The sequence below is a fragment of the Mirounga angustirostris genome, unplaced genomic scaffold (genome assembly GCF_029215605.1).
Source record: "Mirounga angustirostris isolate CCGP_5_RB_7025 unplaced genomic scaffold, mMirAng1.0.hap1 SCAF_6, whole genome shotgun sequence".
Lineage (NCBI taxonomy): Eukaryota > Metazoa > Chordata > Mammalia > Carnivora > Phocidae > Mirounga > Mirounga angustirostris.
The window spans coordinates 143780788-143804442 of NW_026991714.1; the positions used below are offsets into that span (position 1 = coordinate 143780788).

A 23655-nucleotide genomic window follows, 5' to 3' on the forward strand; every position below is an offset into this window, starting at 1 on the left:
GGGTTGATTAATGACCCCAGTCATCTGGGTCTAAAAATATAGTGTCTGCTTTCTGTCTGTCCTCCCTATCCAATTCGTCTCCAAACCAGAACATTCCTTCTTTTTCAGCATCTCTTACACACCTTCCTATTCCCTGTCACCACCTTGGCTTAAGCATGGTCTAATTCACTGGATTTATACCAGGTCCCTCCGCCCCCATCCCGTAATTTGCATCCTCATCCTTGCATTTTGTACAGTGTAGGAACATTACTCCTTCTAAATCCTGCCATTCCTTTGCCCAGCCATCTGTTTTCCCCCAGTCGTCTCCAGGAAACCACCTAGCCTTTAGCATGGTGTGCAGTGTCCTTCACTCTTGCGTTGACTTGTATCTCTAGTCCCTTCTCTACCAAAGTCTCACTCCAGGTAAAGCTCTTTGTTCTGCTTCTCCACATCATCTTACCTTTTGTTTTCCTTAAACTATTCCCTTTCTCTCCAACCTAGCTCTAGAATCCTCTCTCCAGCTCCTGCCCTTTCCTATTCCTGCTCATTCTGCCATATTCAACCACACCCACCCCCCTCCCGACCACCAGCATCCGATATGCTGCTGCCCATGGTTATCATTTTCCATAGGTGCCCTATTTTCCCAAGCAAAGATTTTGCCTCTGGCAGCAGAGAGCTTTTCAATTTTTTTCCTGTTCTGTAGTGCCTCCCCCATCTTAGGGGTGCTATCCAAATTAGGTTGAATTAAAATTTCCTCTATCATACTGATTTTTAACCAGCGATTGAAAGTCTGTTTCCCTCAGTATTTATTAATTCGGTAATTTTATCTGCTACCCTTCAAGCAACAGCCATCACTATAAGTTGTGGAAGAAAACAAAGTGTGAAACTGGGAAGATTGTGCCTGTTTTTGTTTTCCCTTTGCAAATTAGGAAAAGGTAGCCAATATTAGGAACATTTTAGCCTGAATCACAGAACACCCGGGCACTAAAAGGCAGAATTTCCAAGTCCCTGGTATAGGTACAGACTTAAAAAAAAAGTAATAAAAAGGAGGGATCCATAATTGCAGAAAACCTATTTAAAGTTATGAGGTAAAATGAAATGGTCCCAAGGAATTTTGGACTTGTGGTGGTAGAATCCTTTATAGTCCTAAAGAGCTAGTAGAGAAATTGTATCTAGAGGTAAACCATTTACTTAAGGGAGTTTTACATCTAGAAAGTTCCCATTTGTAGACATGACAATTATCACTGGTAAATGAGAAGCAATCCCACAGGCAAGCATCTTGAGCAATACTCCTGTAGATAGGAGGAAAGGACCCTGGGTTCCTGCTGGCTGTGAACACATTGCAATTAAAAGTGTTCTTGGTCATTATTTCAGAATAGATAAGGCCTGTGATAAATCCCATCTCTATCAGGCCCTTGGATTTACTCTTAGTCTGGCGGACCATGTCGATCTTCAACTTCCTAAGGGAACAGGAAGGTACCTGGGGTGATTTTGATTAATAAAATAACACCAGATAATTTCCAAATTAAGTTTCATTAGAGGCTTAAAATTTTCATAGGGAAGTCTAGACTTGGGTGATTATTTTGTAAATCTAAATTAGATCCCTTAATTTTTGTTATAAATGGCTTCTGTGCTCAGTACCAGCTATGATGCTGACAACTGACTTTAGAAAAATTTTAAAATTACAATGAGATTTGGTAAAAAGTGGGGCACTCCACAGGAGGCTGGGTGGCTCAGTCGGTTAAGCCTCTGACTCTTAATCTCAGCTTAGGTCTTGAACTCAGGGTCATGAGTTCAAGCCCTGCGTTGGGCTCCATGCTGGGCATGGAGACTCCTTAAAAAAAAGCGGGGCACCCCAGTTAAAATCCTGACAGGTAGCATTTGTTTACTGGGCTAGGGCTGGGGGGCAGCTGGCATCTATCATGATGATGAGCCCTTCACGTTCACCAGAGGAAGAGACCCAGATTCTTTCATGTGTAGCTTTTTATGTATTACCATTGAACTTTATGCTTGTGGGTATTGGAATTATGAATGGAAATGGCAAGACTTAGAAAAGTCTTGCTAAAACCTTGTTGACCAAGGAGAAGGCATCTCTAGCAGGCATTTAAATTTTTCAAGTATGGATAGATTGATCATAATTGTGAAATTCAAGCACATATGTTGTCAAAGGTGGCTTTTGGAATAGGACTTACTTGCATTAAATAGATAAAACAAGCCATATTTACAATGACAACACATAAAACACTCATACAATACAGTCTGGTTGCTAGGGCTATTTAATGAATGGCTCCCCTGTAGGAGATGTTTGGTTCTAGGACTCTGGTGCTCAGCCCTGTCCTGTGACCTTTTCATCCATGATCTAGTAGGGTGAGGTCATTACTTTATAGCAACTCATTATTTTCTTTATCTGCCCATTTGTTACAGAGCTGGGCACTGGAGATAGAGGAGTAAAAGGAGTTCTTCAGGAAGAAGATGGGTACGGAGACCAATCACTAGGGTGCAGTGAAATAAACACTAAAATGGAGACCTGTGCCAAGAGCCATGGACTATAGAGAAAGGAGGTGAATCAGAGAGGGTTTCCCAGAGGAGATGACACCTAAGGAGATGATATTAAGTCAGTGATGGCCTGAAATTAGCTGAAAATTAAGTAAAATACATAAAGATTTAGAGAATCACCTGGAAAGACTTTAGAGGTTATTTATTTTACAAATGGGGAAAGTAACTCACAGTGACTTATCCGAGGTCACACAGCCACTCCCTCTTAAATCTCTACTGAGGTTTTCTCTCCAAATTCTGTGCTTAGGAATCCAATAAAATGGCACCTGTCCCTCTCAATGGCTCTATTTTATTACCAACTATTTTCTCTATAGAAGGAAATAATCAACTAAATTCAGTAAGTCAGCATTATGGACAGAAAACAAATGTAGTCTTGGGTCATATATTAGTTTTCTATTGCTGCTGTAACAAACTACCATAAACTTAGTAATAACAGAAACCTATTCTCCTATGGTTCTGGAGGCCAGAAGTCTGATACCACTGGGGTGAAATCAAGGTATCTGTGGGGCCATGCTCCCTCCTAAACTCTATGCTCTTGCTTTTTCTAGCTTTTCTGTGACTCCAGGCTTCACTTTGCCGCATCACTCCAATCACTGCTACCATCTTCACCTTGCCCTCTCTTCTGTGTATAACACCCTCTGCCTCTCTCTTATAAAGGCTCTTGTGATGGCACTTAGCCCCACTCAGGTAATCTAGGATAAACTCATCATCTCAAATTTGTAATTCCTTAATTTCATCACCTCTGCAAGGACCCTTATTCCAACTATATTAACACTCCCAGGTTCTGGAGTTTAGGACATGGATGTATCTTTGTGAGCCATTCTCCATCTCCCCACAGGGTGCCTTAGTGGGGGAGGGTAGTGGGAGAACAATGGAGGTGCTACCTCTACTCTTTTTCCTCAGGCCTAGACTTCAGCATGATTTATACATCCACCTCTGAGCTCCACAACCTTGAGGAATAGAGACAACCTAGAGCTCGTTCAGAAGAGTAAATAGGATGGTAAAGGGCCTTTCCAGGAAAGGACAATGGGACATTGAGTACGGAGAAGAGCAGGCTCAAGACAGCAGGATGAGCTGCGTGAGTGGAAATACTGCGGGTTGAGGGATGACATCTGTGAGTGAGGCTGGTGGGTGGCCAGTGGCCTTTGTGTCATTGCCAAAGTGGCCTTGTGAGGTAGAGTCCAGAGGAGGGGAGGTTGGAGGAATGGACTCTGGGATCCCCTTCAGCCTCTGGTTCCTGTGATTCCAAAGGACTTTCATCCATCAGGGAGCTTGGCTCTTCACCTTAGTCAGGACAGGGACTGCACACCGGCCACTTTCAGACATCAAAGGATTGTCATCTGTTCTGGGAGAGTTATGGAGCCATCACAGATTGAGGGGAGAAAAAACGACAGTATTCAACATATTTTTTTCAAAACTCTGTGACCATTTAAATAAATGTAATCTGGCATCTATCATGAAGAAAGGACTCCAATGCCAAAGTATTAAATACATGAGGAAGTGTTTCTGTACAGAGAATCATCTATGGCCAAAAATAATTTTTCTGGCATCACTGGAGGTCTTTTAAAAGACTGCTTTCCTAAGAGCATAAACAATTGCAAATAGAAAAACTATAGAATAATTTACTGAAAACCTATAACTAGACATAAAAAAATCTATAAAACTACATGTAACTACATATATAAAAACAATGAATAACTATGTATGTATACATATATGCTTTTTGTTCTAGAAGATCCCCAATTTAGGTCTTTTGTACTGAAAGCCGCACAGCTGCTTTCTCCAAATCTTCTCCAAATAGAACGACTCATCTGCCATATGCTTGGTGCTTGGTGGATCATGGTGTTCCCCGTAGCAATAATTTGGAACCATCTCTGTGTTGTCCTTCTTGCCAGACATTGGAGGACAATGGGGAAGTGAGAGGTCTTAGATCTTGGCTAAGAGACTGTTTCTGAGTGCCCCTGGTCTTGGTCTAGAGGCCAATTTCCTGTCCCCCGCTGACTGCATATTTGCGCTGTTGTATCTGGTGAGATTAGAATTTCAGTTGCAGAGAGGTGAACAGTGAGGAGCAGCTGTCGGCAGTGGGTAGACCATCTACCAGGGCTACCTGGGCCTCCAGCAGTGTTCCAGCAGCATTACTATAGCTGCACAAGAGTCGGCCACCCCTGCAGAAGGTGTAATTTCTGAGCCCAAGGAGTCTGACTCATTTATTTGGTGAACTTAGTGAAGGATTGCCCACCTTCAGGTAAGTACACAAAGTCTAAATGTATAGCTTGAGCTTTCCCTAAGTGTACTTACCCTTTTCTGAGCTCCCCCCACCCCAAGTAAGAGAACATTACCATTACTCCAGAGATTCTTTTGTTCTCCTCCAGTTACTGTACACCCAAGAGTGACCAGTTTCTTGACTTTTGACAGAATATATTAGAATAGTCTTACCTGTCTTTGTACATTATGTAAGCAGCATCATGCCCTCAGCTATCTTGGTTGTCTGGCTTCTCTGTCAGTGTTATGTCTGTGACATTCATCTGCGTTGCTGTGGCTCTTTGCACATTCTCACTGCAGGAGAGGAATTCAGTGCTGAGAGCACCACAATCTATCCTTTCTACTGCTGACGGAGTGGTCAATTTCTCTGTTGATGGCCAGGTACGATCTGTTCTACTCTTGGGGTAGTTTCCAGTTTGGGGGATATTACAAAAAATACTATGAACATTCTTGCACATGGTGAACGTCTGTACACATTTCTGTTGGGTACGTACCCAGGAGTGAACTTGCTGCCATGGTGTAGGACTATGGTCAACTTTAGCAGACAATGTGGGCCTAACGTTCATGGGGGCATTAATGAGACCCCTCGGCAACGCTAAATGTAAGGGGTGTGAAGACAAAAAAACAAGCTTGATGAACTGAATTCCTTTCATCTTGCACAGAGCTTTCCATCCTTTCTGCTGATTTCTGGGCACTCACACTGCGTCAGGGGTTGGACAAGCCATTATCCTGTTCAGTCTTCATGATAACCCTGTGATTCTGGTACTACTGGTGCGATTTCAAATCTATTTCACAGATGGAAAGCAAGCTGAGGCTGCTGCTGACAAAGCCAGATTCGAACTTGACTGTTACCTCATGTATACACTACTGCCTTTCATCCTGTTTATGCTACTTAAAAAAACCCCAGGAGTCTAATTCCTTAGGAATCCAGGGGGTATAAGCCGGTGGGTCATCATCTGTATATTTTCCTCCCTCCATCCTTAGATGTGTTTATGTAAAGATGAAATGGAACGCAGGGTAGGTTTAATATGTCAATTTTTAAAGAGAATTAAAACCGTGACGTGAGTCCACTGGGACTCTTCTCTCAGTCTGTTTTCTTTTCAGCCACCATCCAGTTTTCTGCACACACTTTAGGATGATGGACATTTAATTATCATGCTGATTTTATTGCTCAACAGTGCATGGGTGAAAGGGAGCCTTCACCTGCCCTCTGCACCTTTTAGCAAATTTGCCTTATGGTATTTTGAGCTGGGAAGTGAAAAGATAATTACCTATCTAATAGAGTTTATAAGAATGAGTGTAAATATTTCAGTGGCCTGTTTATTAAGCTGAGATTTCAGGAGTCAGGCAAAAATCACACTTTCCTTGATGCAATTAAAGTGGAATTATGCTTTAAGCTTGTTTTCTATTAAAAGTTTGCAAAATTAAAAAAAAAAGTTTGCAAAATTTAACAGGTTGTAGTATTCTGCAATATATCACACTGCACAGTAGTAGCATCTAGATATTACTTAAAAATGGAATGTACATAACGAAAAAAGGCAGCTGGTTCATAGGAGAATCTTATAATATAGTCCAGTTAATGGACTGCCTGGGTGTGGTATAATCCAGTTAGGAGAATGTCTCATTGGTAGATGCAGTCTAATTCCCTGGCCAAGAAACAGTTGTTGGCCTGCTGTATACAAAGCCTTATATTGGGAACCCAGGAGTCTAGAGGTGAAGAAGAAACAACCTCTCCCTTCAGGAGCTCATACTGTCTTTGGAAAGATAGGTGTGCAGACAACTAAAGATAATATGAGGTAAAACAGTATTGTACAATGGAGTCCCACAGATGCTAGATTTTCTGCCCTGCCAGCACCCCTTTCAGGGAGAATACACCCCACTTGCCCCAGGTAGGGTTTCCCTAGCAGCAGATCTTGAGACAAGAGTGTGAGTGCGGGTCATTCATTTTGGAAGGTGATCCTAGGGACCTGCAAGGGAGTAGGAAGAGAAACATGGAAGACAGCCAGTAAAGGGTGTGTTATTAAGCAGGTTAATGCCATGGGGAACTGAGGCTCGATTCTGCTGGGCAGGTCCGGGACAGTGGGATAAACACCCCACATCCTTATCCCAACAGAGCTCTAGAGCAGGGCTATTTACCATCTCCCATCAGTCATTGGTTGACAGTTTTGTTGGGGTACCCATTCCCCAGCACATCTGACCTTCTCTGTGAGGCACCCAGAGAAAGCCTTCAGGAGAGCACCTCAGCTGCTGACAGTAGGGTGCCATTGGATCGGTATGCACAGGAATGGTGGGAGGAGGGGATGTGGGCGGGGCATCCATAGCTCCTGTTGAAAAGTCGACCTCAGCAGATGCGCTTGTCTTAGGATACCACCCAGCAGCCACAGCTGACTGGACCAGGGGTGCACCTGACCTAGGAAGAGGCAGCATTCGTGGGATGAAAAAATGGGATTCTCTGGGAAAGTGAATAAGTGGCAGAGATGTGTTGAGGTGGCACTGGACATTAGTCTTCCAGGAGGGTGGCAGCTAGAGTGGGGACTGCAGGGAGATTGAAGCTTACGAGTAGGGGGGAATGTGGGCAGACAGAAGAGCTTTGCTGAGAATGTCAGTCTGTGGAGGGAAGCAGGTGGATGGGGGAGAGAGAAACAGAAGGGAAGTGGAGAGAGCTGAGAGTCCAAGAGATCTTGGGGATCCTGCAGCCTTGAATCCCCAGGTGGTGGTTTGGGTCTTTGTGTGGCTTGGCTGCCGTTTATTTCCTGTCCTTAGAAGCTGTGAGACAGCACATTGTCCCCTGGTGCACATCCCCTTTACCTAAGCTACCTAGGGAGGGTTTCTGTTCCTTGTAAGTGGTCCATCTCTAACTAGGACCAAAGTGCCAAGGTGACCAGCACAAGAGGTGGACTGGAAGTGATGTTTGATCTGGTCTTTGTAGAGAGGGAAGGAGTGGGGAAGGCATTCCTGGAAGAGGGTCTAATAATCAAAGGCATGAGACTTTGTATCCTATTGGAGCAAGGAGGCCTCTGGGCTTTAGACCTACCTCAGGATCTGGAAGAATGTGGGGATGGGACCCACATGGGAAGAGCTTTCAGGGCCATGTCAGGAGCTTATGTTGTATTTAGTACGTACTGCAGGGAGACCCTGGTGCTTTCACTGGAGGAGACTATCAGAGTGATTAAGATCAAGGACCTGGGAATTAGGCAGATTTGAGTTTCTCTAGGCTCTCCACTGCTTAATAAAGGACCCTGGACCATTTCTCCATCTCTCAAAAACTCTGTTTCCTCTTCTCTAAAGTGGGGTTAATAATAGTGCCTACTTCGTAGGATTCTTACAAGGATCATATGTGATTATGCACATAAAATACTCAAACCAGTGTCTGACACCTTGTAAGTATTCAGTAAATGTTGTCATAATTTGATATCACTTTCCAAGAATTAGAGTTTAAAGAGTAGCTATTCCAGGAGCAGGTAGAGTGAATAGGATACTACTATGATTCGAATGAGAGCATGAACTGTTAGTGTAGGGCCGAGGAGAAGGGAATGAATTTGTTTTAGGGATTACTGGTTTGGGAGGAACAGAAAAGCCAATTCAAACTAACATAAATTAAAGAGAAGTATAGGTATATCGAAGTAGAGTCCAGCAGTAATGCAGCCTTCAGACAAAGCTTGATCCATCAACAGTGTCCCCAGAAACCTGGTGGTGGGTATCATCTAGACTGGCTGCCCATATGGCTGCAGGAGGATCGCTGGCAGTAACCAGTGCTCTCTTATCCATCTAGTGGGAGAGAAAGCGTTCATTTCAGGAGTTCCCATACAAGACTGAGGACATTCCTTTCCCTGGCGCTTTCATCAAGCAGCTCTTCACATTTCATTGGTCTGAACTGGATCTTGTACCCATTTCCTAAAGGACTGCTGTAGCCAGAAAGGATGAGCCGTGCTCACTGTTCATACCCACTCCCAGGGCAGGTGGTGACTGGATCTACCCAACTGAAGAGCATGATTGGGAAGTTCAGGGCCCTGTGAGGAAGGGGAAAGTGAGGGAGTGGATGGTGGTGGGGTCACAGTCCCTACAGGAACCAAGACACATTTCCTAAGGATGTGAGGACAGATTGGGTGGGAAGGAGGGGTAAGAGAGATGGAAGACAAAATGGAAATTTCCAGAATGGGCATCCAGTGGTAAACAGGTTATTGACTGACAATAGAAACGGGATAGCTTTTGTGGAGAACAGGTAGGAAACAGGCAACTTTGTTTAATTTTAAATGTATTGATTTCTGGTCACCAATTGATCATTCTTACTGGTTATGAAATACCAGATTAATTTGAATCAATGGAATGGACGTACAAATTATCCTGAAGAAGGGCTTCATATCAACTTTGAAGTAGAAATCATAAACATAGGAAGAGATAAGTTGTTTGTGTTCTTTCAGTCTCAAATGTTCATGTGCTTGCAATTTTAGAACAAGTGCCCATTGGCACTTTAGTGCAGTGTTCCTCGGGGGCTTTCTGGCTCGCTCCTGTCAGGAGTGTGCACCCATTCTTTGAAAGGCCCAGGCTTTACAGAGATAGCAGAAACAGAATAGGTCCTCTGAGGGGATCTGTCCCCACAGTGAGCATTCCCTCTATGCAAATGGAACTTTGATATGGGCTTTTGAAAACTGAGTGCTTAATGTGTTCTCATAAATCATTATGTGGTGACTGAATGGTCCGAAAAAGAGACTTTGCTTTCTAAGGACCAGAGAATAATTTTTTTTTTCAGTAGGTAGAAGTCCAAAGACATTGGACTCAAATCATGTGGGGCAAAGAGCCCTGAACTAGGAATCTGAAGTTCTGACTGTAGCCCTGGTTTTACCACTGACCAGCCTTACTGGTTTGGGCAAGAGGGGCAAGCTCTCTGTGTCCCACTGTGTGATGGTTTATAATTCTAATGCTTTTCATTTTTTTTTTCTTTTTAAGATTTTATTTATTTATTCAGGTGAGAGATAGATTGAGACAGAGAGAGAGGTGGGGGAGGATCAGAGGGAGAGGGACAAGCAGGTGTGGAGCTGACACGGGGCTCGATCTCGGGACCTGAGCTCAAACTAAGAGTCAGATGCTTAACTGAGCCTCCCAGGTACCCCTCTAATGTTTTTCTTAGCCACAAAAACCTCACCTAGAAGAAGCTGAGTGATGAGTAAATGCAGGATATGGGCTGTTGGACACATATACCACCAAAAAAGAACAAAAGGGCAATATGTAAAGACATAGCCCTTATGTTCTTGGGGAGTTAAAAGTGCAGCAAAATTACCATGTCTGCATATATCTAGAAATAAATATATTCATTGGCCAAGATGCTAATGGATCTGAAACAAATTTTCAAAATTGTGTACATGAGAAGCATATTATTTATTCCTGAGGACGTGGAAATGTGCTCGTTATCGAACATCGATGGAGGAAATTATTACTTGTATGAAATCCATCGGGAGACCACATTTTGATGCAATGTGCTTACAAGACTCTTGTTAAATCACTCAGATTTCTGGGGCTGTATAGAAAACAGTTTCTTGGGTTGTTCCTTTCTCCCTTTTTTTTTGATTATAGTATGGCTCCTGAATGGTTAACCTTCCCTGGGGAAAATCTCTCATTACATACCCAACTTGAATCTTATGAAGATGAGCATGAAACAGTTAATGGAAAAAACATAGGTTGCTACACCCTTGGGTGTGATTAATCAAATAACACTAAGGACATTATTAAGTTCATGAGTTCTTTTGAGGCTATGTGTAATTTGGATGTTCACTCTTTGCCAAAGACAAAGAATATAGAAAATAGAACTTTTCTCAGACAGTATAGCTGGTTGAGATCAGAGAGATGCATTCTGCAAAGCCCCCATTAGCAGTAGTTCTAGAGATCTTTGAGGTTGTTAGTTGAAATGGGGATGCTAAAAGCTAGTGAAAATTCGGGTCATGACAATTCTGTACTTGAAGCCTAAACTCTGAGTAGCTGAAGTCAAGACAGCACATTCTTGGGTGCCTGGGTGGCTCAGGCATTAAGCATCTGCCTTCGGCTCAGGTCATGATCCCGGGGTCCTGGGATTGAGTCCCACATCGGGCTCCCTGCTCGGCAGGAAGCCTGCTTCTCGCTCTCCCACTCCCCCTGCTTGTGTTCCTGCTCTCGCTATCTCTCTCTCTGTCAAATAAATAAATAAAATCTTAAAAAAAAAAAAAAAGACAGCACATTCTTGACAGCAGTCAGGAAAAGCCCATCTATGAAGAAGAAACCATGGGAGCATTGACCAGAATGATGATGGAGATCTTTTTCTTTCATTCAGTCATTCATTCATTTATCCAGTTTGATGGATTCCATTTCAGACATGCTAGGTTTGCGTTTTCCCTAGCACATTCAGAGGGAGATGACAAGTAGCTGTAAAACAGCTACTACCCTGTGGTGAGGGCATGTCCAACAGCTCAATGAGGTCCGAGCTTCTTGAGAGTTTATTCTAGGCTAAGCCACGTTATTCCCATTTCTTGAAAGTAAAAGGGGTAGAAACTTGCAGAGATCAAATAGTTTCCCCCAAATCACACAGTTAGGAAGATAGCAAAGCCAGGTATTTTTAAAAAAGGCTTTTTGTAATGTTTTATTATAGAAAGTTCCAAACATACACAAACGGAGAAAAATAACTCATTGAGCCCTAATGTGTAGTGTCATATGCAGTTTCAACAATGATCAGGTTATCTTGTTTTATCTATACCTGCCATTGGATTATTTTGTTAGCAAATACCACTTCATATGTAAATATTTCAATGTGTCTCTCAAAGATAAGGGCTTCAGAAACCACTCCAATCCTATCTCCCCACATCAACAGTAATTCCTTATCAGCAAATGTCTAGCGTCTAGATTCCCCATTGTTTCATACTTTAAACTTTTGTTTAAATCAGGCTCTAATAGGGTAACATATTGCAATAAGTTGATACGTCTCTTGTCTAATCCACGGTTTTCTCTTTCTTTTATAAATTGTTTCTTGAAGAAACCCATAGAAGTTCACTTGTCTATTTCCCTTTTTTTCTTTCCACAGGGAACCACTTTCAAATATTATTTAGTCTTTAAGATCTTTTTATGCCTTACAGACATTCATATATAAAATGTGTATTTTTTATGTATGTGTATTTTAAAATGTGTCTGCCTCAGTGATCTCGGTGTGTTGGAGGATAGAGATCCATCTAATCCTTCTAGTTAATTCCATGGGATGGGTTCCTATACTACAGTCTATCCCAGTGAGGCACATTTAGATTCTTTTTTTTTTTTTTTTTTTTAAATCTCTGATTCTGACTATGGAGCATAGTGGGAAAGGCAGGCTGAGAATCCTTCTGTTCTGTTGTCATGAAAGTGATAGAAATAATAACCAGTAGTATTTGTAGAGTGCTTGGTTTCTTTACTAGATATTTTTTTACCCCTTTTCTTGTGGAACTTTGTAACTTAATTAAAAATATTTCTCTTACTCATTGGAAAGGAGGCTTGGTATAGGAATGAAAATTCTATTTTAGAATTATTATTACTCCAATCTATTTTATTTATTTATTTATTTATTTATTTATTTATTTATTTATTTATTTAAAGCTTTTATTTATTTGACACACAGAGAGAGAGCACAAGCAGGGGGAGCAGCAGGCAGAGGGAGAAGCAGGCTCCCCGCTGAGCAAGGAGCAGCATGCAGGGCTCGAGTAGCTGAACTTAGTTTAGCTTATTTTCTAGAGTTGAATAGCAATCTTGACGTTCTAGAGATGCATACAAATGATTGGTCCTTGGGTAGTTCATTCTTTCTGTAATCATGACCTCTCTAAAGGGTAACCTGCTGTGTCATCGTCTGTCACATGGGAATGCTGGCACCTGTCTTGTATAGGAATATCTGCTCATGGGGCGCCTGGGTGGTTCAGTCGTTAAGCATCTGCCTTCGGCTCAGGTCATGATCCCGGGGTGCTGGGATCGAGCCCCACGTCGGGCTCCCTGCTCTGCGGGAAGTCTGCTTCTCCCTCTCCCACTCCCCCTGCTTGTGTTCTCTTTCTGCCTGTCTCTCTCTCTGTCAAATAAATAAAATCTTAAAAAAAAAAAAAAAAAGCATACCTGCTCAGAGTCTGATGGCAGTTATATCACTAATGGAAACATAGTTTAAATCTGAATTGCCCAGGGGTGCCTGGGTGGCTCAGTCAGTTAGGCTTCCGACTCCTTTTATTTATTTATTTATTTATTTATTCATTTATTTATTTATTTATTTATTTATTTATTTATTTATTGCGAGAGAGAGAATGAGAGAGAGCACGAGAGGGAGGAGGGTCAGAGGGAGAAGCAGACTCCCCACCGAGCAGGGAGCCCCATGTGGGACTCCAGGATCATGGCCTGAGCTGAAGGCAGTCGCTTAACCAACTGAGCCACCCAGGTGCCCCCCTTTTTTTTTTTTTTTTAATTTTATTTATTTGAGAGAGAGAGCACAAGCCAGGAAAGGGAGGGAGAAGCAGGCTCTCCGCTGAGCAGGGAGCCCGATGCAGGACTCGATCCCAGGACCCCAGGATCGTGACCTGAGCTGAAGTCAGATGCTTAACTGACTGAGCCACCCAGGTGACCCTAAGCTTCCAACTCTTGATCTCAGCTCAGGTCTTGATCTCAGGGTCATGAGTTCAAGCCCCGCATTGGACTCTGTCCTGGGCGCCGAGCCTACTTAAAAAAAAAAAAAAAAAAAATCTGTATTGCCCATTAAACTACCATAGAATCACTACGTTGTACACCTAGTGCTAATAAAACACTGCATATTAACTCTACAGGAATTAAAATAAAATTTAAAAAAAAAAGAAACTGCCATACACAAAATCATTTAAATCAAACTCCCTCGACAGATGATGATAATATAAGCATTTTTTAAAAAAAAACCTTTTGAATAGACAAAATTCTTGAAAATGATGGAAGTCTGCTAAGTGTAGTATTATTCAGACTTTTCTAGAGACATGATTAACAGTGTTTCAGATGATGATGATGTTGAGGCCTGAAATTGCACAAGAGATGAGAGGTGGTTGATGTGGAAATGGCACTTACTTGTGTATCAGAACACATTTATGTCTTAATGAAGTCTCACAGGTAGTAGGAGAAAATCTACCAGCCTATTGTACTTTTTCTTTTCTTTTCTTTTCTTTTTTTCCTTTCATGCTCTGGGTTTCTAAGAGCTGTTTTCCTCCTTCTATAGACCCTTTCAGTCTGCCTTATGTATACGGAGTAGCATTATTTCCCTGCCTTCGTCTCTTTCCGTTTTGACCTATTGTCTCTGCTGCAGTCAGAATGACTTTAAATAATATAATTCTGATCACATTACTCCCTGATAATGAGGCTCATCAATACACACAATAAGGCCTAAAGCCTTACTATCTGAATCCATCCTCTGGCAGTAGAGAGCTATGAAAGAGCCTGGTCCCCAGAGCCCGATGGGCTGTGATATACACGCCAAGAGCTGAGACCAGCACCACACGAGGGAGATTTAGCCGTGAGGATGATCTGGCTCTGGTACACCTTCCGTCTCCTTTCCAATCCTCAATCCCTCTGTTATCATCCAGCTTTGTGAACGCTCTCAAGGCATGGTATATTTATGACTTAACCCACACGACAACCCACGGAGCTGGGTTTTAAAAATTCACTCCTTTTTGGGCGCCTGGGTGGCTCAGTTGGTTAAGTGACTGCCTTCGGCTCAGGTCATGATCCTGGAGTCCCGCATCGGGATCCCTGCTCGGTGGGGAGTCTGCTTCTCCCTCTGACCCTCCCCCCTCTCGTGTGCTCTCTCTCTCTCATTCTCTCTCTCAAATAAATAAATAAAATCTTAAAAAAAAAAAAATTCACTCCTTTTTACAGTGAGCTCTAGGGCTCACACCGTATTGGAATCGGTTAGGATCCCACACCTAGAGATTCTGATGGTATCGGTTTGGAGGGGGACCCAGGCATTGGCTTTTACTTTTTAAGCCTATGGGTGATGGTAATGTACAGGTAGAGATGCAGAGTGCCGAGTTTGGTGATATGCTCAGAGTTCTCCTAGATCACCAACTGGTGGGCTCCGAGCTACCCTCCTCACCCAACTGGGCTACCAGTCGTTCTGCCTTCTGTTCCTAGTCTGGCCCTGGGGTCTTTGCTGGAACCACTCCTTCTGCTCCATGGAAATCCCATTCCTTCACTGCCTCACCGAATGAACGTTTCCCCTCTTTCAAACCCGAGCTCATGAGTTGCCTCCTTCTTAGGTTGCAATAGTCAGTCACCCCTAACTCTGGGCTACCTCTGTCTGCTCTGGGGTGTGCATTGCATTGAACACATGTGTTCACAAGTCTGCCTCTCCTCCTGGACTGAGCTCTTTGCAGGCGGGCCTGTCTCCTGCTTTCTGGGGCCCAGCACATCAACTGGCATAGAGTAGATGTCAAGAAGTGTTTAATGAATGAATGAACAGATGGTTGAATGGCTGAGTGCTTTTAAGTTAGGTTCTTTCCATAGAAGAACTGGATATCTGTTCAGAGTCCCTAAGTTTTTCCTTTATGTGATTAATGCATCCCTGCCCCCTTTCCTTTAAGTAACTGGCCTAGGTCTTTTTTCCCTCTGTTGGACTTCCGGGAAGAGGAGTTCTAAAGTCCTGTTCTAAACATCACCTGGGTTCTCCACCACTTGATATTTTGTAAGTCAAATCCTTCATGTAGGAAATGAGTCTGAGTCTTCACTTTTCCTCTGGACCTTTGAGGGGAGAGTGGGTAACAAAAGTGCACTTTCTTACCATGTCACTCAAGAAAAAGTCTGGCTGTCTTTCTTTCCTGAGAATTCCAGAGTCTCCAAGAAAGACAACTGAAACTGTGAAAAGCAGCAGTCCAGGAGGAGGACAGACTGGACTTTCCCCTTGAGAACAGAAGACTGTGTGGACACTCTATTGTGGAGTTACTCTCCTTGGTCTTCAGCCACAGGAGAGCCAATGGTGTCCTGTGGTTCTAAGCCTTGTGGGGTTTGCTGACAGAGCCTTGTGATCAAGGTGGGGGAGGGGTTCTTGCAAAGCTAAGCTGCCAATTCTGCTTGGAAGACCCAGTGAAAATACTCTCTATGTCCAAAATAAGATTCCCCCAAGTCAACAAAGTGTTTTTCTTTCAACTGTAAGATTTCTTATTTTATAAAAAGCATTGAAATAGGGACGTGCAACAATGATTATTTACTGTATCTGAAAGAGAAATTATATTGTTTTCAAGTTTTCATCAAGAGAAGTTGATTCTCTTTTTGTGTGTGAAACCATTAGGGATTATAGTTTTGACATGGTAAAGAATAATTTCTTACTGCATTGACTATTCACGTTACAAAATTACCATAAACTATGAATAAACATTAACAGGGATGTTAGAATGCTTATTCTGTCAAATCCTCAGGGTGTGTTTGGGGAAAGCTGATTATTCTAACCACTTTAATAAGTTCTAATTCTTCTAATAAAACAAGGGTGTTGAGGAAGAGCAGCTCGAGACAAGTTTTAAATAAATGAATCAGCTTTCTGTGAAGGTTTTAAAGAATAGTTTTGTGGTGTTCAAATTTTAAGAGTGCTCCAGTGCCGCCATGGATTTCTTTTCCCTCATTAAGACACTTTGATTTCATAAAGCATATTGGAGAGGTACAGAAGAGAGACAAACTTGTATTGATATGTCTACACAGGTAAAGGCATCAAAAGTATCTATCAGGTGTAGAAATAACTGAATTTTGGGTGCCTAGCCATCAGCATTTCCAGCTATGAGATTTAGGCCTGGGTGGACACATTTGGTCTGAAAGGTTCTCCAGGACTTATTTTGTAGTGATTTTTTTTCTTGTATCTCTTCTAGCAGAGTTGACAATTATTCCCAGGTGGGTACCAGTCACTTTCAACCATACAATATGCCTCTTGAGTTTCAATGAGTTAGTGTCTTACCACCAGCAGACTGGGGTCAATTTTGTTTCAGCTTAATGGCTAGAGCAGTGTGGTTACCTGAATCCCCTGAAAGACACAGAGACTCAGGGAAGAATAGTTTGGCAAATATATTCTCCACATGCCATAAGCAGTGATCCAAAAAGTAGATCTCAGTCCAAAAAGTATATGCTCCTTCCTGCCCAGTGACTAATGTGCTTGCCAGAGAAAATTGTCTCAGAATGGGGCTCTTGTATTTCGATCATAAATTGTCATAGTTCTCTTGGTAACCTTTCTCACACCAGCCTTCTTCCGCCTTTCTTTTTTTTTTTAAAGGGCAAACACCTAATTGAGGCCTCTTTTCCACATTAATGATCTTAAGAGGATAGTTGCAATAACATCTAGAATTTCCTTCTAGAATTTTCCAATCTTTAACCCATAGGGTAGAAATAAATGTTTAATGATATTTTCAATAGAAAACTTGGCTCCTGACTGTTAGCTTTTTGAGAGTGGGGATGATGCCCTCTTGATCTTTGGTTTCTCCATGCTCTACAGAGTTTCTGGGGTCCTTTAGGCACCTAGCAGGTGTTTGTTAAATGAACAAATCTTTTTGCATGGCTGATGTTGCACGAAAAAAATAACTTTTTAAAAACGAAAAACAGAAGTGGACTAGAGATATTATATGTATGGGGATTTTCTTTCATCTGAAGCATGATAGAATCTGGGGTAGAAAATTCAAGGCATGTTCTATACCGTTCCTTGCCCCTTCTTCCCACCCTGTTCTTTCAAAGCATACCCTTTAAATTCTTTGATATAGAAGGGATTTGTAACCATTAGTTAAAAGTTGACCTATTTATCCCCATACGGGGTAGGGGTTTTCCTGTGAAACACGGGCATATGACTAGTTGTTACTGGTTCAGATGTAACACATGTCAGATCGTGTTCCCTAGACAGAGCCCAAGAATGTGGTGGTTGTCCTGGGGGTGTGTCTATTCCTGTGTGAGGTACTCTTCTCTGTAACTGGGGATTGTGGGAACCACAGGAAGGAGAAGGGAGGTTACTTTCTGCTTCTCAATGGCAAATTTTTAGACCTCTACTTTTTAGAACAAGCAAAAAATTCCTTACAAGGACTATCTTAGTGGTTTTAACTCTGGAACTTTGTACTAGTTGTCTAACCTATCTGAATTTAAATTTCTTAATTTCTTTGAGAGACATAAGATTATATGGCTACATTAGATATGGTCAAAATTAATGCTTTTCTTAAGTAGCTTAGAAATATGAATTTATTTTTGTAAAAATGATATGAACTCATTACATTTAAAAATCAGACTATACAGAAGAATATAAAGATGCAAGGTGACAAATCATCAAAAATCTTGCCACCTAGAGATAACCAACTTTTATTAATATTTGAACATATGTATACACAGAGTGACAGGTGGACAAAAATGGCTTGGGAAAAATTAGATTATGGTATATTTGCTTTTTATTAACAAAACTATTAAGTTATAGTTGCTTGAATTTAACTGAAAAAAAAGTAAAATAAAATGCAAGGATTGCTGGATTTCAGAAAAATGTCTCTGAGCCACTGTTGATGAGAGTCTGATGACTCTCCGTAGTACCCTGCAATACCTTGTCTAAAGCAGTGACCTTACAGATATTTGTTGAATGAGTGTGTGAATATGTTTCTGTATTTGTTTTTGAGAATTGATTTTTCTCAAACAGATACTAATTCAGCCTTGCGTGGCTTTGAATTCAAGGTCGATTTTGTGTTTGTTCATGGATTATTAATTCTTTTGTAAACATTTATTGAGACATTATTTCTCAGGTACCATGCTAAGGTCTGGAATGCATGTTAACATGTCCCTTCTATCACCCTGTGACTTGCTCTAGATTCCCAGAGTCCTGCTAGACCTGCCTTTGCCCCTCTTCAGCCTCACCTGTGGTTGCCCAGACCCTCACTCTGGGACTCCAACCACACTGGCTTCCAGTCTTCTTAAATGCTTCTTCCATGAGGCTTTCAAGTAGGTTACTCTTTCCTTAGAATGCTATTCCCTATCTTCTTGCCTGGGTGTGATGGTTAACTATTTGTATCAACATGACTGGGTACCTAACTATTTGGTTAGACATTATTCTGAGTGTGTCTGTGAGAGTTTTCTGGATGAGATTAGCACTTGAATCAGTAGACAGAGTAAAGCAGGACTGTCTTCTCCAACGAGAATGTCCTCCAATTCATTGAGGGGCTAAATAGAACAAAAGGCCAAAGAATAAGGTAGAATTCACTCTCTCTGACTGTCTTTTTGCTGGGACATTGATCTTTTTCTGCCTTTGGATTGGACTTGAACTTATGCTATCGGTTCTCCCAGGCCCCCAACTTGTCAACTGCAGATCTTGGGACTTCTCAGCCTCCATAACTGCATGAGTCAATTCCTTATAATAAATTTCTCGGTCTATGTCTATAGATCTATAGATAAATACATAAATTTAGATATAGATATTTAGATTACATATGTATTTTCCGATTGGTTCTGTTTCTCTGGAGAATCCAAGTATACCCAGCTTCCCTCAATTCCTCCCTTAACTCAAACATTTTTTTCCTGAGGGAAGCCTTCTGGAACAAACCAGATCCCTTTGTGGTATACTTTGTACATTTTGTGTAAAACATTTTCGCAATGTATACTTGCACACTTGTTTATGAGGTCATTCCATTGTCTTTCTCCCCAACTACGTGCCATGAGGGCAGGATGCCAGCGTCCTTACATTTTATCCCCATTGCCCAGCAAGGCTTGGCCATGTAGCAGCTACTTAAACATTTCATTTCCCAAATAACACATGAAAGTTAAATAAGACGTTGTCCTTATCCTCAAGGAGCTTATACTTTACTGAGGATAAATGAATTAATTATTGTAGCAGATGTGAAAAGTGCTAGAAGAGATGTGTATTTGTAGATATTTGTAGGTTGTAGATATTTGTAGGTAGAAGAGATGGGTATTTGTAGATATTTAGGTATTTGAAGGATAGGTAGGGAGATGCTGGATAATGAAGTGTGTTTGTGTGAAGTTGGAACTGGTGGTGGTGGGAGACATGGGATGAGATTGGGCAGAGCCAAAGCACTCTGGCCAGAGCCACTGTGAGAAAATGCTCAAAAGCATTAAACAGTGATATGTTCAGGGGTCTGCAGGTCAATCAGTATGGCTGTAGCCAAAGTCGGGGAGTGGAAGGGATGAAGGTGAAGAGGATCATGGGACTGAATATGATAGACTTTAAATGCTCCTGGAAACTTATGCTGCATAATAAAAATGTTTTCAAAATGGAAAAGAATCCTTGCATTTAGGAAAAAAAATATGCAAGGCGTAAGAAATTTATTTACAGGTTATAACAGGTCACTTCATTTGTCTCACTAAAAATTAAATTAATTTCTTATAATGTCAGGTTTTATTCTGGTATTTATATGAAGCCATGGAAGTAAAGCTTGTTATAGAAGATAAAACTATAATTAAACCTGTGGATGATGGATTTAAAAATTAAATGTAGGGAACTCACCAGAGAGCTACCCTGGATGCCTAGATAAAGACGAAAGAAGAGGATAAAGATCTCTGATTTTTTCATGTAGGACTTTTAAGAAAAAAGTTTCCTTTTTGTGTCAAATGGACTCTTGCTGGTGATAATTTAGAGGATTCTAGTATTCTTGGAAAAATAGAGCAGTTGGATTAGAGACTCATAAGAGGAAACCTTTTGTATGGAAGGACATCACCTAAGAAAGTGATGACATGTAGTGTGTGCTTGCTGCTGATTACTTCTAACAGGTGGTCTATTAAGCTATACTTTGCTCTTCTGTTTATGGAGAGAGAAAGTTTCTTGAAAGTACTAGATTGCTCCCCTGTTAGTGTTTCTGACATTAACATTCTCTTAGGAAATACAGATTCTCATTCTGTCTTTGCCAATAACTAGGCTAGTGGAACCAGGGAACATGATAGATTCCTGGGCCCCACATTCAGATTTTGGGTTCGGAAGGTTTAGAATAGAGCTCAGGAATCGTTTTTTAAAATTTATTTATTTGAGAGAGAGAGAGAAAAATAGAGTACGCACGGTGTGGAGCAGGGAGAGGGAGAGGCAAGAGGGAGAGAATCCCTAGCAGACTCCCCACTGAGTGTGGAGCCCGATGCGGAGCTCCATCCCACAACCCTGAGATGATGACCTGAGCCGAAATCAAGAGTCAGATGCTCACCCGACTGAGCCACCCAGGTGCCCCCAGAAATCAATTTTTTAAAAGCTCCCGACTAGGGGCTTGATGTCTTCATAAAAACTAGAGGATAGGAGACAAAGTCTCAGTGCCATGCAGGACAGCAGTCTGTGCAATGCTGGGAGCCATGAAGTGGGGTATGAGAAATCCCGTTCACCTGCCTTGGGAAGGAATAAGAAAGCAGGGCCTCTGTGTCGGGTGATAGAAGGGAAAAGAATCTTCTGTGAGAACATGGACACTGCCCAGAGCATTAGGGCTCCCATGGAGAATGATGTCACTTAAAGATAAGCTCCCCATGTAAAAAATTAAAAGCTCACATGAGAAAACACCATGAAGGAGAATTATCGCCCTGGAGAATTTACATCATAAGAACCAGAGATAGTAGCACAATAAGATAACAAAAAAGATAACAGAAGCGTTAGAAAACATAAGGCAAGAACAGGATAGTATGATAAATGAATAGACAAATTTGAAAAGGAACCAAATAGAAATGACAGAGAATAAAGTATAGTAATTACAGGTGGAAAAAATCCCTCAAATGAGGAGTCTAAGTCTAGATGAGACACACCTACAAGTGATCGACTTACCTGGGAGAAAGATCTGAGAAAATGATCTAAGACGTAGCACAGAGAGAAAAGGAAAATATGAAAGAGAAATGAGAAGACATCAAGCAGAGACTGAAGGAGTATGTGGAGTCTCCAGTAGGAAAAGAAAACACACATGCAGACGTCATACACAGGGAAATGGCAGAACGTGAATATCCTACAGAAATCCTAGATGCTGCCCGAGATAATGTATAGATTATCTACAAGGAGTGACCATAAACGGTGCTGGTAGGGTTCCCATCAGAAATAAGATGTCAGAAGACCACAGAATGATGGCTTTCTAAAGCTGAAAATGAACTCAGTCTAGAATTTTATACCCAAACCATTCAGGAGAGCTGATGAAAAAAGGCACACACACACAAAGCCTGAGAGTTCGTCTCTTGCTGACCCCGTGGAAGGGGATGCCTGGCATGTTTCCCTCTTGCTGAAGCACAACACAGAAGGAAAGAGAAGGATGCCAGAAACACTTGATGGGGAGATTGCTAAGAATGTTGGCAGTCCGACCTGACGCAAGCCAGCTGGCACCCGCAGAGGCGAGGAAGCCGGGCATGGCAGAGAAGCACGCGTCTCGCTGGCCTTGCTTTCCACGCGCCAGGGCGGCCCCGGGCCAGCGGCGGAAAGCGCAAGAGCAAAGCTCGGTCTGTGCAGGCCAAGCGGGCTCGGTGGCGGGCCCCCGGCTACAGGGCATTCTCATTACCTGCAACGTGAACGAACGCCAAGTGCACGGAGGAGGCCTACAGCCTGCTCGACGAATACGGCGACGACGTGTGTGGGCCGGGAAAGTTTACGGACAGAGATCAGCAGCCCTCTGGAAGTGACGGAGAGGATGATGACATGGAGGCTGTCTTGAAGGAAGAAGTTGGTGACATGAAAGCATCGACAGATGAAGCTAAGAAGATTCCAGTCAGTGGAGAGTGGAGCAAATAATGTAGTCTTGGAATAGAACCTGAGAAATTGGTATATCATATTCTCCAGGGTATGTACACAACCAAGAAGAAGACGACTCGGGTTGTTCTACGTATGTTACCCATTTCAGGCACATGCAGGGCTTTCTTAGAAGATACAAAAAAATATGCAGAAACATTTTTGGAACCCTGGTTTAAAGCTCCAAACAAAGGGACATTTCAGATTGTATATAAATCTCGAAATAACCATCACATGAATAGAGAGAAGTTATCAAAGAATTGGCAGGAATAGTAGGCAGCCTCAATTCGGAAAATAAAGTGGATTTTACCAATCCACAGTACACGGTTGTAGTAGAAATAATTAAAGCTGTCTGTTGCCTGAGTGTTGTCAAAGATTGTATGTTCTTCAGAAAGTATAATCTCCAAGAGGTGGTGAAGAGTGCTAAGGACCCATCACAACTTAACCCAAAGCAGCCAGTGAAAGCAGGAAATGGGAAAGAAGCTAAATTGGAATCTGGTGACAAATCAAATCAACATGACCCAGAAGGAACAAATAACCAGCAGGTGGTACCAGAAAATAATGAGGAACGGGCAGACAAAACCAAGATCTGAGACACAAGTGGTGAATGAGGGAGGAGCTAAACCTGAACTTGAAAGTCAAGTCACAGAAAGATCTGAGTCAAATAAAAATGATCTCTCATAAAGAAAAAAAATCATTTGGTGTTGTGGGTGGGTTTCTCAGATGGCGTTGGTGAGATATTGCTAGGATTCCATGTAAAATTGTGACTGAAAATATGTTTTTGACCTTTGTGCACTGCATAATGCTGAACTCACAATAGTGAACAGTGATTGAGCAGCCCTGTTAACAGTTCTGTTGGAGATCTTTTCAGCCCCCTATGCCAGGGTGCAGTTAGGCCTACGTGCATTTGGTTGAGCTAGGAGAAGCTACGGATAATGATGAACACTTTCGTGGAGGGGAGGGTGGAAGGAAGATAGTGTTGGCCTCTCCCTCCTGATTACCTTCCCCAGCCTCCCCTTCTGTGTTGCCATCTGACTTATGGGAGCAAACAAACTCTGTAAAAGAGAACTCATAGGGAAATTTTCATGCTAAGGAAGGAACTTTTATGTGTTGCCACTCAGCTGTCCCTTCCCACTTTGCTGTAAACATTGCAAAAACATGGGTCTTACAGGTTTAGAAGTGAATTGTTT

The 23655-nt window shown here is 42.1% G+C and overlaps 1 long non-coding RNA gene and 1 pseudogene across 2 annotated transcripts in view; both read left to right on the forward strand.

Annotated features, from left to right (window-relative positions):
* Positions 1–23655, forward strand: part of LOC135364809 (uncharacterized) — a 261232-nt gene that overhangs the window by 225749 nt on the left and 11828 nt on the right. The window lies entirely within an intron of this gene.
* LOC123847123 (THUMP domain-containing protein 1-like) lies at positions 1422–23149 on the forward strand (annotated as a pseudogene).